The 15263-nt window shown below is 46.3% G+C and overlaps 1 protein-coding gene across 1 annotated transcript in view; it reads left to right on the forward strand.

Annotated features, from left to right (window-relative positions):
* The first annotated feature begins 3732 nt into the window (after nucleotides 1-3732).
* The window catches only part of PUS10 (pseudouridine synthase 10), a 135852-nt gene continuing 124321 nt past the window's right edge, over nucleotides 3733-15263 (forward strand). The window contains exon 1 of the mRNA XM_077282751.1: nucleotides 3733-4041. The gene's annotated coding sequence lies outside the window, so the exon portion shown is untranslated. The remainder of the gene's footprint in view (nucleotides 4042-15263) is intronic.

The raw sequence follows: 15263 nt of genomic DNA on the forward strand, positions 1-15263 counted from the left end.
CCGGAAGCTCATGTTAAATGCCACTGTCACAGTTTGACAGCAGCATTTAACTAGTTAACAGCCACAGGTGGATCGCTATTCCACCTGTGCCTATTAGAGGCACATGTCAGCTGTTCAAAACAGCTGACATGTGCCAGAAAGATGTGGGCTCACCGCCAGAGCCCACATCAAAGAGAGGTATACTGACATCGGCGTACTATTACGCCCGATGTCGGAAAGGGGTTAAAAAATGTTTTACCTCACAAAAAAATCAGCTGTGATTTTGTGCTGTAATGTCTGTATACTATTTTTCTCCTCTGCCCAGGAGCTGTGGTATGATCAGACCATGTCCCTGCATGGTCAGACACGGCCATTACACAGCACACAGCAGGGGCACATTTAGAAGATTATCTCAGCACAGGAACATTATATGTAATCACATCCAATTGTGGAACTTATTATTATTCCAAGATCTATTGATTAAAATCAACTTTGTGCGAAAACTCCTTTAAGTTGTTTGCATTATGTAAGCTCCACAGTTTGACAATTTTCAGGGGTTGTACCAGGCTTGGATCCTTATCCTTTTTTTCCCATTGGATAGGGGAAAACTTCCTGATCACTGGGGGTCTGACCATTGGTTCCCCCACCAATCTGGAGCTCTGAAGAGCCCCATGCGAATAGAGCAGCTGTTGATCAAGCGCACCTCCACCTCAACTCAGTTCTTTGTTTATGAGACCACCGGAGATAACAAAACCCTGCATTTGGCTCGTCACTCCTATAACTATGAATAGAGCAGCAGTATAGATGATTGGCCACCACTCCCTTCACACGGGGCTCTTCTGAGCTCCAGATCAGTTGGTGTCCCAGTGGTTCGACCTCAGCAATTGGGAGGCTATCCACTGTTCCAGAGGATAAGGGATAACTTCCAAACTTGGTACAACTCGTTTAAAAGAATCAGATAGCTCCTGGCACCTTAGGGATCCCCCCTGGATGCTCCTTCCTGGAGGTACGTATAGACCATATCCGCAGCAGTGACCCGACCGATGATAAACAATGATAAATAGCAATACAGAATTCATGAATGGATTGGATTTGTGGCAGTGTACAAAGCTGTGATTGCTGCTCCGTACATCATAGCTCCTAACCGCACAATTTTGGATGCTAAGCCACACCTGTGACACCACCCTTTTTATGCACCTACACAGAAATGGCATCCATAATGAAGCCTTTTAGTGTTCCCACTCAAAATGACGATGCCTCCGTACACAGACTGATGCCCTCCACACAATATTCTGCACCTATAGTGCCCCTTACACACACTGATGCCCCCACACACAGATTATGATGCCGCCACAGTGGCTCCTCCCACTATCCTGTCCCGTCACTCCCTCCTAGCAGTGGATGTGTACTGGCTACATAATAAAAAACCTACTCACCTAGCGCTGTTCTCACGCTGAGATGATCCGCTGTGCGCAGTTCGGTGCAAAAGGCGCAATGTAGTGATGTCATCGCAGCCGCTGCACCAAGACTAATGGTAAAGCAACAATGGATTCAACTGCATCTTCAAGATGTCAGTAAATCGCGCCAATTTTCTGGCCCAGATTGCTAAATCTGGGAATGTCCCGCTGGATGTCGTACAGTTTACACCCAGGCACCGCCGGATCTGGTACCAACTGATCTGTGGGGTCACCAAGTGTCACACCTCCACCAATCTGATACTGATGACCTTACCTAAGTATCGCTCAGCAGTATCCTAGTAGTGGGAAACGCCTTCATTTATAGGTAACAGACGTATTTGCCAACTCGCCTGAAACGTCCGGGAGACTCACAGAAAGTGGAAAGACCCTCAAGACTGGCAGAAGAATTGGCAAAACACCCGAGCACCACAGATGCCCCCTGGATTATTGTACTTGTTGTCACAAACATTTTTATACCGTATCTGTGTGAATACTTTTCTGCCCAATGATGACAGAGGTATTCTGGGAGTGATACCTTTATTGGCTAACCAGAAAATAATATGTTTGCAGCTGTCAGAGCACAGTGGCGCCTTCTTCAGGATGGAGTAATATTGCCAATAATAATAATAATAATTTTTATTTATATAGCGCCAACATATTCCGCAGCGCTTTACAAATTATAGAGGGGACTTGTACAGACAATAGACATTACAGCATAACAGAAATCACAGTTCAAAACAGATACCAGTAGGAATGAGGGCCCTGCTCGCAAGCTTACAAACTATGAGGAAAAGGGAGACACGAGAGGTGGATGGTAACAATTGCTTTAGTTATTTGGACCAGCCATAGTGTAAGGCTCGGGTGTTCATGTAAAGCTGCATGAACCAGTTAACTGCCTAAGTATGTAGCAGTACAGACATAGAGGGCTATTAACTGCATGAAGTGTATGAGAACATGATGCGAGGAACCTGATTATGTGTTTTGTTTTTTTTTTCTATTTTTAATAGGCCACACAGGGATAGTTAGGTTAATGCGTTGAGGCGGTAGGCCAGTCTGAACAAATGCGTTTTTAGGGCACGCTTAAAACTGGGGGGATTGGGGATTAATCGTATTAACCTAGGTAGTGCATTCCAAAGAATCGGCGCAGCACGTGTAAAGTCTTGGAGACGGGAATGGGAGGTTCTGATTATTGAGGATGCTAACCTGAGGTCATCAGCGGAGCGGAGGGCACGGGTAGGGTGGTAGACTGAGACCAGGGAGGAGATGTAGGGTGGTGCTGAGCCATGGAGTGCTTTGTGGATGAGGGTAGTAGTTTTGTACTGGATTCTGGAGTGGATGGGTAAGCAGTGTAATGACTGGCACAAGGTAGAGGCATCGGTGTAATGGTTGGTGAGGAATATGATCCTGGGTCAGCATTCAGGACAGATTGGGGCGGGGAGAGTTTGGTAACAGGGAGGCCGATTAGTAGAGAGTTACAATAGTAAAGGTATCACTCCCAGAATACTTTTGTCATCATTGAGCAGAAAAGTATTCACATTGATTTTTCTGGCTAACACTGTACCACAATAATTTTTTTTTTTTTTCAATAATGTTTTTATTAAACTTTTTTGACAATACAAATATAAAATCTGCACATTCTTGTATCAATCAGACAATGTTACGTCACATTTCGAGCAATACGGAATAAGTAAATAAAATAATTTACATAGACATAACAAATAAGTAGAATGGCTAATCTAAAAGGTCTGTTGTTGGTCTTTATTATCTATCGTTGCCATATTTTGACGTTATGCCAGAATGGGCAGAAAGACAGAGAAGTATGAGGAAAATACTTAGGAAAATGGAGGGGGGGGGAAACATCTGGGGAAATGAAGGAAGGGGGAAGGGGGGAGAGCACACGGCTTGTACCACAATAATTTGTTATTGTACATCATATCTATGCAAATTCGGGGCAGAAAAGGGACCAGGTTTACAGAAGTCACAGACATAACGTTCGCGGAGTTCCTGGGCTAGGTGCTCGACATAACCAGTTCCAATGTTTCACTTCCATTTTCACCCTTCTTCCAGTAGACATCAGTTTTATTTATTTTTATCCATGTGGTCGTACAAGGGCTTGTTACCTTCTTGCAGAGTAGTAGATTATGCAATCTACCATTTCATGTGCAATAAAACCAGAGACTAATCCCCGTCTGTGTCCGGGTCACTGTCGGCTCTATGTCTGTGTGAGTTATTCATGTTCTAAATGGAAATAATTTACAGCAAAATGTGACTGAAATATCTGAGAACCGTCCTGTGTGATCATGTAATGCGGCAGAGCAGCCAGCAGGGGGAGCAAACACAGCCGCCGCAACGCTTCTGCTTCCCGAGCCTCAATGTAGCTGCCTGTCCGTTCCTTATATCCTTCCCCCGGTACATGGGACAACAGCGTGCGGTCCGCGTAGAGCTGTACAGCTCGTTTTGCTGGAGTGTAGTTGGTTTGTGGAGGACTCGTGTCCGGTGTGAAGAGTGAGCTCCGCAGATAACCCGGGAAACCGAGTCACACTTCACTCACTGCCTCCCCGTACAGCACGTGGCTGATTGCATCTCCTCATCATCCAGTGCAGAGGTAAGAGACAGCATCACTGCAGGGGGGATGGCTCTACTCGTTTCTCACCTTTTTTTTTTCTTTATCCATTCTCTCTCCTCCCTTTCTCTATCCCCCTCCCTTTCACTCTCTCTCCCCCCTCCCTTTCACTCTCTCTCCTCCCTCCCTTTCACTCTCTCTCCTCCCTCCCTTTCACTCTCTCTCCCCCCTCCCTTTCACTCTCCCTCCTCCCTCCCACTCTCTCTCCTCCCTCCCTTTCACTCTCTCCTCCCTCCCTTTCACTCTCTCTCTCCTCCCTCCCTTTCACTCGCTCTCTCTCCTCCCTCCCTTTCACTCGCTCTCTCTCCTCCCTCCCTTTCACACTCTCTCTCTCCTCCCTCCCTTTCACACTCTCTCTCTCCTCCCTCCCTTTCACTCTCTCTCCTCCCTCCCTTTCACTCTCCTCCCTCCCTTTCACTCTCTCTCCTCCCTCCCTTTCACTCTCTCTCTCCTCCCTCCCTTTCACTCTCTCTCTCTCCTCCCTCCCTTTCACTCTCTCTCTCTCCTCCCTCCCTTTCACTCTCTCTCTCTCTCCTCCCTCCCTTTCTCTCTCTCTCTCTCCTCCCTCCCTTTCACTCTCTCTCTCTCTCCTCCCTCCCTTTCACTCTCTCTCTCTCCTCCCTCCCTTTCACTCTCTCTCTCTCCTCCCTCCCTTTCACTCTCTCTCTCCTCCCTCCCTTTCACTCTCTCTCTCCTCCCTCCCTTTCACTCTCTCTCTCCTCCCTCCCTTTCACTCTCTCTCTCTCCTCCCTCCCTTTCACTCTCTCTCTCTCTCTCCTCCCTCCCTTTCACTCTCTCTCTCTCCTCCCTCCCTTTCACTCTCTCTCTCTCTCTCTCTCCCTCCCTTTCACTCTCTCTCTCTCCTCCCTCCCTTTCACTCTCTCTCTCTCCTCCCTCCCTTTCACTCTCTCTCTCTCTCTCCCTCCCTTTCACTCTCTCTCTCCTCCCTCCCTTTCACTCTCTCTCTCTCCTCCCTCCCTTTCACTCTCTCTCTCTCTCCTCCCTCCCTTTCACTCTCTCTCCTCCCTCCCTTTCACTCTCTCTCTCTCTCTCTCTCTCCTCCCTCCCTTTCACTCTCTCTCTCTCCTCCCTCCCTTTCACTCTCTCTCTCTCCTCCCTCCCTTTCACTCTCTCTCTCCTCCCTCCCTTTCACTCTCTCTCTCCTCCCTCCCTTTCACTCTCTCTCTCTCTCCTCCCTCCCTTTCACTCTCTCTCGCTCTCTCTCTCTCCTCCCTCCCTTTCACTCTCTCTCTCTCTCTCCTCCCTCCCTTTCACTCTCTCTCGCTCTCTCTCTCTCCTCCCTCCCTTTCACTCTCTCTCCTCCCTCCCTTTCACTCTCTCTCCTCCCTCCCTTTCACTCTCTCTCTCTCTCCTCCCTCCCTTTCACTCTCTCTCTCTCCTCCCTTTCACTCTCTCTCTCCTCCCTCCCTTTCACTCTCTCTCTCTCTCTCTCTCCTCCCTCCCTTTCACTCTCTCTCTCTCCTCCCTCCCTTTCACTCTCTCTCTCTCTCCTCCCTCCCTTTCACTCTCTCTCTCTCTCTCTCTCTCTCTCTCTCTCCTCCCTCCCTCTCTCTCTCTCTCTCCTGCCTTCCATTTTTTGGTCCCTATCTACCGTATCTATCTATCCTTAGAAAATATATGCATTCAGTTGTCTGTTAGTATTCCTGCCATGGGTGGGCTGGTATAAATGTTCGGCATTTGTGCCCCTGCGCTCTGCTCATATTGTGGCTGACAGAGTTTTTATCAAGTCCTCTGGTGCCAATGTCCAGTGTCCGTCTCCTGGATGTGACCACTAATAAGTGTGTGTAAAACGCCTTGAAGCTGGTGATACACATTGATACATACAGAATGAAATGAATGTGCTCCACAATCATGTGTTACCGTATATGTCACTCAGTCTATGAATATCTGCTACCAGTGTACATTAGGGGCAGCTTGTGGTATACGGCTGAGGGAAGTACAGATGGATCTGATCCCTCCTTCAGGCTGCCTGCACTTGGAGACTGCAACTTTTTTTCTAGTGAGGAGTATCAAAAAGGTGACCAACAGTGAATGATATAGGTACAATACCGGTCATTAGGTCTAAGTATGTACGCAGCATTTCATAGTATTTTTTTTATTATCACAACTATATTATAAACAGGACAATTTTTAATACAGAATACCTACAGTATTTTAACAAAGTATACTTTAAATTAGGTTATGAAATTTGTGCTGGGTATAAAAGTCAAAACTCCGCTGTCTATTAGTCCTCATCACTGTCCTCTAGTGATGAGCGAATGTGCTGGGATAAGGTGTTATCTGGGCATGCTCGGGTGCTAACCGAGTGTCTTCGGTGTGCTTGAATAATATGTTCGAGTCCCCTCGGCTGTTTGACTGCCGCACCACATGCAGGCATTTCCTGTTAGTTAGGCAATCCCTGCATGTGTTGCAGCTGTTGAATAGCCGAGAGTCATGCAGCCGACATATTTTTCAAGCACGCCAAAGACAATCGATTAGCACACGAGCATGCCCAGATAACACCTTATCCCAGCACGTTTTCTCATCATTACTGTTCTCTACTATATTTGACTCCTGGTGGTCACAATGTGTAACTTGGCATGATCCACATGCAGAGCTGCACGGAAGTCCGTTTTTTTTTTTTTTGCAGCTACAGTGGTTACCACTGCAACCGGTTTTGCAACAACAATGTATAATTTTCAGTAGAGTGTCTGGTGCAACATTTATATCACACATTACTGGTACAAGTTCATCGCCATCGAGATTCCAACCCCAATTCACAGGATTCATCTCGCTAGCCGTGCTCATCCATGTCATGGTCTGGTAGTTGGTGTCGTGGAAATTGAGGAGTCGGAAGTTTGGCTTACTGACTCCTGGCAGGGCTGTGGAATCGGGAGTCGTGGAGTCGGAGCCCATTTTTGTGGAGTCAGTGTCATGGAAATTGGGGAGTCTGAGTCGGAGGTTTGGCTTACCGACTCCTCAGCCCTGCTGGTAATACAAGGCTACCAAAGAACTTGTACAGTTGCAACCAAAAATAAGAAGCATCGCTTGTCTTCCTGTATCAGCAGGGTTCTTACCTGGTGAAGCGAATGCATCCGCACAGGCATAAAGGACATCATTACCTTTTAAAAGTTTTTTGAATACTGATTTTTTTTTACCAACACCATAAACACGAGAAGGGGAATCGCATGCGGTGAATGCCTGAATAAATAACTGTGTACGTAACTCACTTCCAAGGACAGACTTTGAATTATTGCTGTGATACACTGTCGGGGTGTCAATCGGCTGATTGTTCGATCAAAAATGCCGTGCTTTTCAGTGTAATATAGGAGAAGAATTTACAGGTCAGTTTCATTTCCAATGAGCGTGGTGGAACGTTCCCTGCACACTGCGGCCTTTGCAATGTCTACGTCAGTCACCTGCCATACACTCTCTCATCACCTTTTCCACAATGAATAATTTGATTAGGTGTTGTTTTTTATATCCGATTGAAAGGGCTTCATCCTGCTTCCCTTCAAATTCATTATCACCGGTGAAGAGAACTATTGGAAGATTGATTTTTTCGTTGCCGCCTCTCATCTGTGTTATGCTTTGTTGAAGGACCTGTGTCATACACATCGAACATAACAGTTGCCATCTCGTAGTGTTTAACTGTAAAGTCTGCATATATTCTGGCTATTTCATATGTATATCCTTATTTCCGCTTCAGTTTGCAAATCAATACATATCTTTCCGTATATCTGAATCAGTTGATGTCTGATTGTTACAATGCTCATCCATGGCATGGGCTGATTGTAGTTTATCGGCCTTTCTCAGAATGTGCTAGTCCTCACACAGTGATGGTGGGCATGCACTAAGCTCGTACATCATCACCTCCTCTAGATCTAGTTGTCCTGTCTTAGAGACTACAAGAAATCGCTGGAACAGTAAGCCTGGATCAATGCTTTTGCCCTGGTCAGCTGTGGCTGTAGGTTAACTACTCGGGGTCGCTACTTTGTCGGTCCATTTAAAATATATTTTGTCCAATCGTACTGTGCACAACTCTCCTTCCCACTGACTCAGGCACATTGGCGTTTTCCTCCACCACAATACCATTGATGATATTTCTCAGTGAAAAGGTGAACATGGGGACATCTTCGCATACATTTTTTAAATGTCCAGAGAATCTCTTTCAGTCCTTGAGACAGTGGAATCTTTGTGTTGGTCACTTGTGGTGTGAGTGATTCCATTAAAGTCCTGCATGGCAAGATTGTATTCCGACATTATGGTGGCTGACAAAGTCCACAGCGCTCACTGATCTTACGTCATCTTGGTTCCGTGTGTTGAACCACCTTAGGTTTATGTAACCTCATTAAAAAGCAATAAAGTAGAAGACACTTAAAATAAGATTGTTAGAGGAATTTGCCGATTTTCAACGGCCATCTTGAAAAAAAACACTTCCAGTTGGCAGATCTTGGTAGACTTTTTTTTCAGATGATCACTACACTTTGTAGAGCCAAAAAACGTTCACAGACCTTTTTATTGGAATTTGTTTTAGGTTATTATTATTATTATTATTATTATTTATTGTTATAGCGCCATTTATTCCATGGCGCTTTACAAGTGAGGAGGGGTATACATAATAAAGTACAATAATCTTAAACAATACAAGTCATAACTGGTACAGGAGGAGAGAGGACCCTGCCCGCGAAGGCTCACAATCTACAAGGGATGGGTGAGAATACAGTAGGTGAGGATAGAGCTGGTCATGCAGCGGTTTGGTCGATCGGTGGTTACTGCAGGTTGTAGGCTTGTCGGAAGAGGTGGGTCTTCAGATTCTTTTTGAAGGTTTCGATGGTGGGTGAAAGTCTGATGTGTTGTGGTAGAGGGTTCCAGAGTAGGGGTGATACGCGAGAGAAATCTTGTATACGATTGTGGGAAGAGGAGATAAGAGGGGAGTAGAGAAGGAGATCTTGTGAGGATCGGAGGTTGCGTGTAGGTAAGTATCGGGAGACGAGGTCACAGATGTATGGAGGAGACAGGTTGTGGATGGCTTTGTATGTCATGGTTAGGGTTTTGTACTGGAGTCTCTGGGCAATGGGGAGCCAGTGAAGGGATTGACAGAGGGGAGAGGCCGGAGAATAGCGGGGGGACAGGTGGATTAGTCGGGCTGCAGAGTTTAGAATAGATTGGAGGGGTGCGAGAGTGTTTGAGGGGAGGCCACAGAGCAGGAGGTTGCAGTAGTCAAGGCGAGAGATGATGAGGGCATGGACTAGGGTTTTTGCAGCTTCTTGGTTGAGGAATGAACGGATTCGTATGTTTTTTTGGCTAAGTTGAACTGGCTATATCCTAACAAAGTATTAATGAGGTGGAGAGTATGAAAAGTGTCTAACAATAGGCTACTCTCATCCAATTAAAAATCAAAATGTTATTGTTACCTTAATTAAAAGGAAACCGTTACTGTTCCCAGTCACAACCAGGGGGACAGGTCCTTGATGCGCACGTGTACTCATCTTGTACTACTGGTATGTATATACTCTGACTTTGCTATTTGACTGCTGATATGTGTCTAATTGTTTTATATACATGCTGTGTATTGATGTGGTTATGATATTTATTATATGAGTCAGTGTGCATTATTCCCTGTCCATTTGTGCGTGCTGTTTATGGCACGGGTGAGTTTTTCCCACTTTTACTGTGCACCTGTTGTTATTTTTCAATAAAGTTTATATTTTACCCTTCGCCATGACAGCACCCACTGGAGAGATAGGGATCCGCCCCAAGGAACAGGAAACCTACAGAGACATAAAAGGGGGCGGTCCCCCTCTCCTCCTCAGTTTAGGTTTCCTGTTCCCAGGGGACAGGATCTCTGAAGACTACAGAAATCATACCTGGGCTAGGAGCATCCGCCTGTGCGGTTTCTGCGCGAACGGCAGGGGATGCAGTCCAGATGCAGTGTCGGGGGAGATTCCGTTAGACGGCTCCCCCCTCGTCTGGCCGGCATGTGGGATGGCTGAGTCCGGGAGAGATGACGCCGATTCCACAGCAGCAGCGCTGCAGAGGTGCGGCCTTGAACAGGCTCCAGACGCGGACCACCAGGTAAAGGGTCCGGGATCTGCGGCACAGCTGCAGCGGCAGCCGGTACACCGCTCCATAGCACAGGCCGGGATAATGGCGGCCGCACATGTGTGGAGCGGTGTAAGAATCCCCAGAATGACCCGGAAGTAGAGGAGCACTTCCGGGTCACTCACACAGCGGTGGGGGGGAAAAGCGCGGTTTCGCGCATGCGCAGTGCACCGCTGCAGAGTAAAAAAAAAAAAAAAAAAAGTTTACTGGCCTATAAAAAGGGGGAAGTTGCAAACGCACAGGCGATGCAACATGTCGTCCCCAGGCAAGACTGTGGACCCAGCAGGTGAGCCAGCCAGCAGAAGGTCCTCAGACGCCAGCCACAGGAGTGAGACCAAGGATTCAAGATCCAGAAAGTCGCAGCCTCCTATTTCGGTACCGTACAGCTTCACTGGGTGAGTGTGATTTCCCCTCTGCCTTTAAAGCTGACACCCTTTTCCACAAATGTCTTCTTCTCCCAGGCCAAAAAGAGACAGAAATCTAAGCACAAGCAATGTGCGTTATGTGACGAGCCTCTCCCAGATTCCCACCCCAAAAAACTCTGCAATCAGTGTATGGCGGAAACAATGCAGAGTCCATCCATGTCGGTCACAGATATACGGGCCATAATTAGAGAGGAATTACAGGCCATCTCACAAGCCAGTACCCCCCCTAAAAAATCCGGGAAAGAAAAGGCTATATCCAGCTCTGAGTCCGAGGAGGAAGGCGTTATCCACTCAGACTCCTCGCAGGCGTCATCCTCTTCCTCAACACATTCCGACATTGAGGGTCGAGCTTGTTTTCCTCTTGATGGGGTGGACAACCTAGTAAAGTCCATCAGGAATACTATAGGTTGTGAGGATACAAAAGACGACCAAACTGCACAAGACATCATGTTTGCAGGGTTGGCGGAGAGGAAGAGAAGAGCATTCCCAGTAATTCCTGCGGTTAAGGCTCTGATAAAGAGGGAGTGGGAGAAACAGGACCAGAGAGGTTTTCTCCCGTCAGCCTCCAAAAGGAAATACCCCTTTAATGATGAGGAGTTAATTTCATGGACTAAAATCCCTAAGGTGGACGCTGCAGTCGCCTCCACCTCAAAACAGTCAGCCCTACCAGTCGAGGATGCGGGCCTACTTTCTGATCCTCTAGATCGGAAGGCAGAGTCGTCACTGAAACGATCATGGGAGGCTTCCACGGGCATATTTAAGCCATCAATTGCCAGCACGTGCACAGCTAGATCCATGCTTGTGTGGATTGATCAGCTGGATCAACAAATCGAACAGGGGGTCTCCAGACAAAAATTGCGGGATGCGATACCACTAATTAGAGGTGCAGCAGCATTCATGGCCGATGCTTCAGCTGACTCTCTTCGCCTTGCAGCAAGGTCGGCCGGTCTAATTAATAATGCCAGACGTGCGTTATGGATGAAGAGCTGGAAGGGGGATACGCAGTCAAAGGCTAAGATCTGCGCTATTCCGTGTGAGGGTGAGTTTTTGTTTGGGAAAGCATTAGACGAGATCCTCAAAAAAGCAAAAGAGAGGAAAAAAGCCTTCCCTGACCCCTCAATTCCTTTCTATAGGAAGACCTTTAGGAAGAGGCCGTTCGGGAAAAGAACACAAAATGAAAGATCGTCACGATGGGCCACAAGAGAGGGAAAACAGGGTGGCACTATGTTCAAAGGCCCCCCCTTCCGTAGAGACAATAAATTCTGAAACACCAGACACCCCAGTAGGGGGCAGGTTAAAATTTTTCTTTCCCCAATGGCGAAAAATCACGTCAAGTTCCTGGGTGCTAAATATTATTAAGGAAGGAATGAAAATAGAATTCCTCCAAATTCCCCATGATTCCTTTATTTTAACAGCCCTTTCCTCACCAGTGCAACAGAAGGCCCTTGAACTGGAAATTAGAAGTCTTATAGTTAAAAATGTTTTAGTTAGGGTGCCAAAGGGACAAGAGGGTAAAGGGTTCTACTCTCCGTTATTTTTAATCCCTAAACCCGATGGTTCATTTCGAACAATTATAAATCTTAAAAAACTCAATACGTTTATTAAAAATTATACGTTTAAAATGGAGTCTATTAGATCGGCCATTAAGCTCCTTTTTCCAAATTGTAGAATGGGCGGCATTGATTTAAAAGATGCCTACTACCATCTCCCTATCCATAGTAGGTATCAAAAATACTTAAGAGTGGCAGTAACTCTTGAGGGGGAGATTCATCATTTCCAGTATACAGCCATGCCCTTCGGTCTCTCCACGGCACCCAGGATCTTCACGAAGGTAATGTTAGAAGTAATGGCCTACCTTCGCCAGAGAGACACATTAATCATTCCCTACTTAGATGATTTTTTAGTTGTAGGAAATTCATCCCTTCAGTGTGCGGAACGATTAGCTGACACTGTCTCGTCCTTAGAAAGCCTGGGCTGGATCGTCAACTATAAAAAATCCAGACTCACCCCACTTTCTCTTCAGACATTTTTGGGATTTAGTCTAGATTCCATAAAGCAAAAATGTCTACTTCCCCAGGAAAAAATATCTCTTATAGAGGGTAAAGTTGTGGCGGCCATTCACAAACCTCAAATGTCCCTGAGAGCAGGAATGTCCTTGCTAGGATCCCTCTCCTCCTGTACTCCAGCCGTTCAGTGGGCACAACTTCATACCCGAACATTACAGCATCAGATACTTCGGGAACAGAGAAAATTTCTGGGGGACATTGAATCGAAAATAACTTTATCTGAGAAAGTCTTATCCTCCTTAGAATGGTGGCTAAATAAAGACAACCTAGCGGGGGGTGTCCCTTGGGTAATATCACCATCCCACACGATAACTACGGACGCTAGTCCCCACGGGTGGGGCGCACACATGGGAGATAGATTCTGCCAGGGAACCTGGGATAAGAATGAGGATTTATATTCATCAAACCTAAAAGAATTGAATGCGGTAAACTATGCACTGCGTCAATTTCTCCCACAGCTACGAGGAAGCCACGTCCGAATCTGTTCAGACAACACTACGACAGTGGCGTATTTAAACAAACAAGGCGGCACAAGATCAGACGCTCTAATGTCTTCCGCAAACAGTACCTTAATCCTGGCCGAAAAGCATCTGTTGTCCCTCTCGGCAGTCCACATCAAAGGAGAGGACAATCAACAAGCGGACTTCCTAAGTCGACACACTCTTCATCAAGGAGAATGGTGTCTCAATCCTCACATTTTCCACAAGATAACATTGTTATGGGGCAAACCCCAAATAGACCTGTTCGCTACAAAACAAAACAAACAAGTCCACAAATTCGCATCTCGGTCCCGTGCAGATCACCCGGACATTCTAGATGCTCTTCAAACACCATGGCAATTCAAGCTGGCGTATGCTTTCCCTCCGATAATTCTGCTTCCACAAGTAATACGGAAAATCAGGGAAGAGCAGGCCAGGATAATACTAATAGCGCCATTCTGGCCCAAGAGACCATGGTTCTCGTGCCTGCGGTCGATGTCGGTGACGGATCCTTGGGTCCTTCCCTCAATCCCAAACCTTCTCTCCCAGGGACCTTTCTTCCACCCTCAGGTGGACAGCCTCCACCTGACGGCCTGGAATTTGAAAGGCAGATATTAAATTCCAGGGGGTTTTCAAAGGGCCTAATTGATACACTCCTGCTTAGCAGGAAACCATCTACAACAAAAATTTACACCAAAGTATGGAAGAAGTTTCTTCAGTTCCATACTAGTTCAAACCCCTCTGAAGTCCCAATAAAATCTATACTAGAATTTCTACAGAAAGGGAAAGAGTTAGGTCTGTCAGTTAACACACTAAAGGTCCAGGTGTCCGCTCTGGGTGCCCTCTATGGCCATAATATTGCTGGTAATAAATGGGTATCCCGCTTCATCACGGCCTGTGAACGAGTTACTCCTGTCCACATACCTAGAGTAGCTCCGTGGGATCTAAATCTAGTCTTAGACTCTCTAACAGAATCTCCGTTTGAGCCTATAGACACAGCATCTTTAAAACACTTGTCGTTAAAAACAGCCTTCTTAGTAGCCTTAACATCGGCTAGAAGAGTCAGCGACATTCAGGCCTTGTCGATAGATCAACCTTACCTTCTCACATTTCATGACAGACTAATCTTAAAACCGGACCCCCTATACCTTCCTAAGGTAGCAGGGAAGTTCCACAGGTCACAGGAGATACATCTTCCTACTTTCTTTAAAGACCCCTCTACTCCTGAAGAACAAAAATTCCATACTCTAGACGTCAGGAGAGTAGTTTTGCAATATATTGAGAAAACTAGTAGTTGGAGGCAGAGTAGGGCTCTGTTCATATCCTTCCAGGGCAAAAAGAAAGGATATGGAGTCACAAGAGCAACATTATCCAGGTGGATAAGAGACGCTATCCGGTTGGCCTATTCCATGAAAAATGAAGAACCTCCGGAGGGCATCAAAGCACATTCCACCAGAGCCATGGCTTCTTCCTGGGCCGAAAAAGGGAACGTGCCAATCGAAGATATATGTAAGGCTGCAACTTGGTTGGCTCCTTCCACTTTCTATAATCACTACAGGCTCGACCTGTCTTCTGACTCTGACCTACACTTTGGCAGGACTATCCTCAGCACGGTGGTCCCCCCCTAGGTGTTGGTCTCTGGAAATCTCTCCAGTGGGTGCTGTCATGGCGAAGGGTAAATAGCCGGATTACTTACGGTAATGCTCTTTTAATGAGTCCATGACAGCACCCAGTCACATCCCTCCCTAATAAAAGCCAATGTAATTACTTCTATGAAGTTTATATTCTGATGATACATTATGATGATTGACTAACACTGGCGGTCCTCCGGGTACTCTGAAATTAAACTGAGGAGGAGAGGGGGACCGCCCCCTTTTATGTCTCTGTAGGTTTCCTGTTCCTTGGGGCGGATCTCTATCTCTCCAGTGGGTGCTGTCATGGACTCATTAAAAGAGCATTACCGTAAGTAATCCGGCTAATTTCTATATATTGGGACCTATGACTGTGTTTTTTCTGAGATTTGCATTCTTAATGACTATGCAGTTTGTCCGTGATGGTCCTAGTCAGTCATATATTATTGGTACTTAGATCATTTAAATGTTATTATTGACTGTCATGCTTCCCACTAA

The sequence above is a fragment of the Ranitomeya variabilis genome, chromosome 2 (assembly GCF_051348905.1).
Source record: "Ranitomeya variabilis isolate aRanVar5 chromosome 2, aRanVar5.hap1, whole genome shotgun sequence".
Classification (NCBI taxonomy): Eukaryota; Metazoa; Chordata; class Amphibia; order Anura; family Dendrobatidae; genus Ranitomeya; species Ranitomeya variabilis.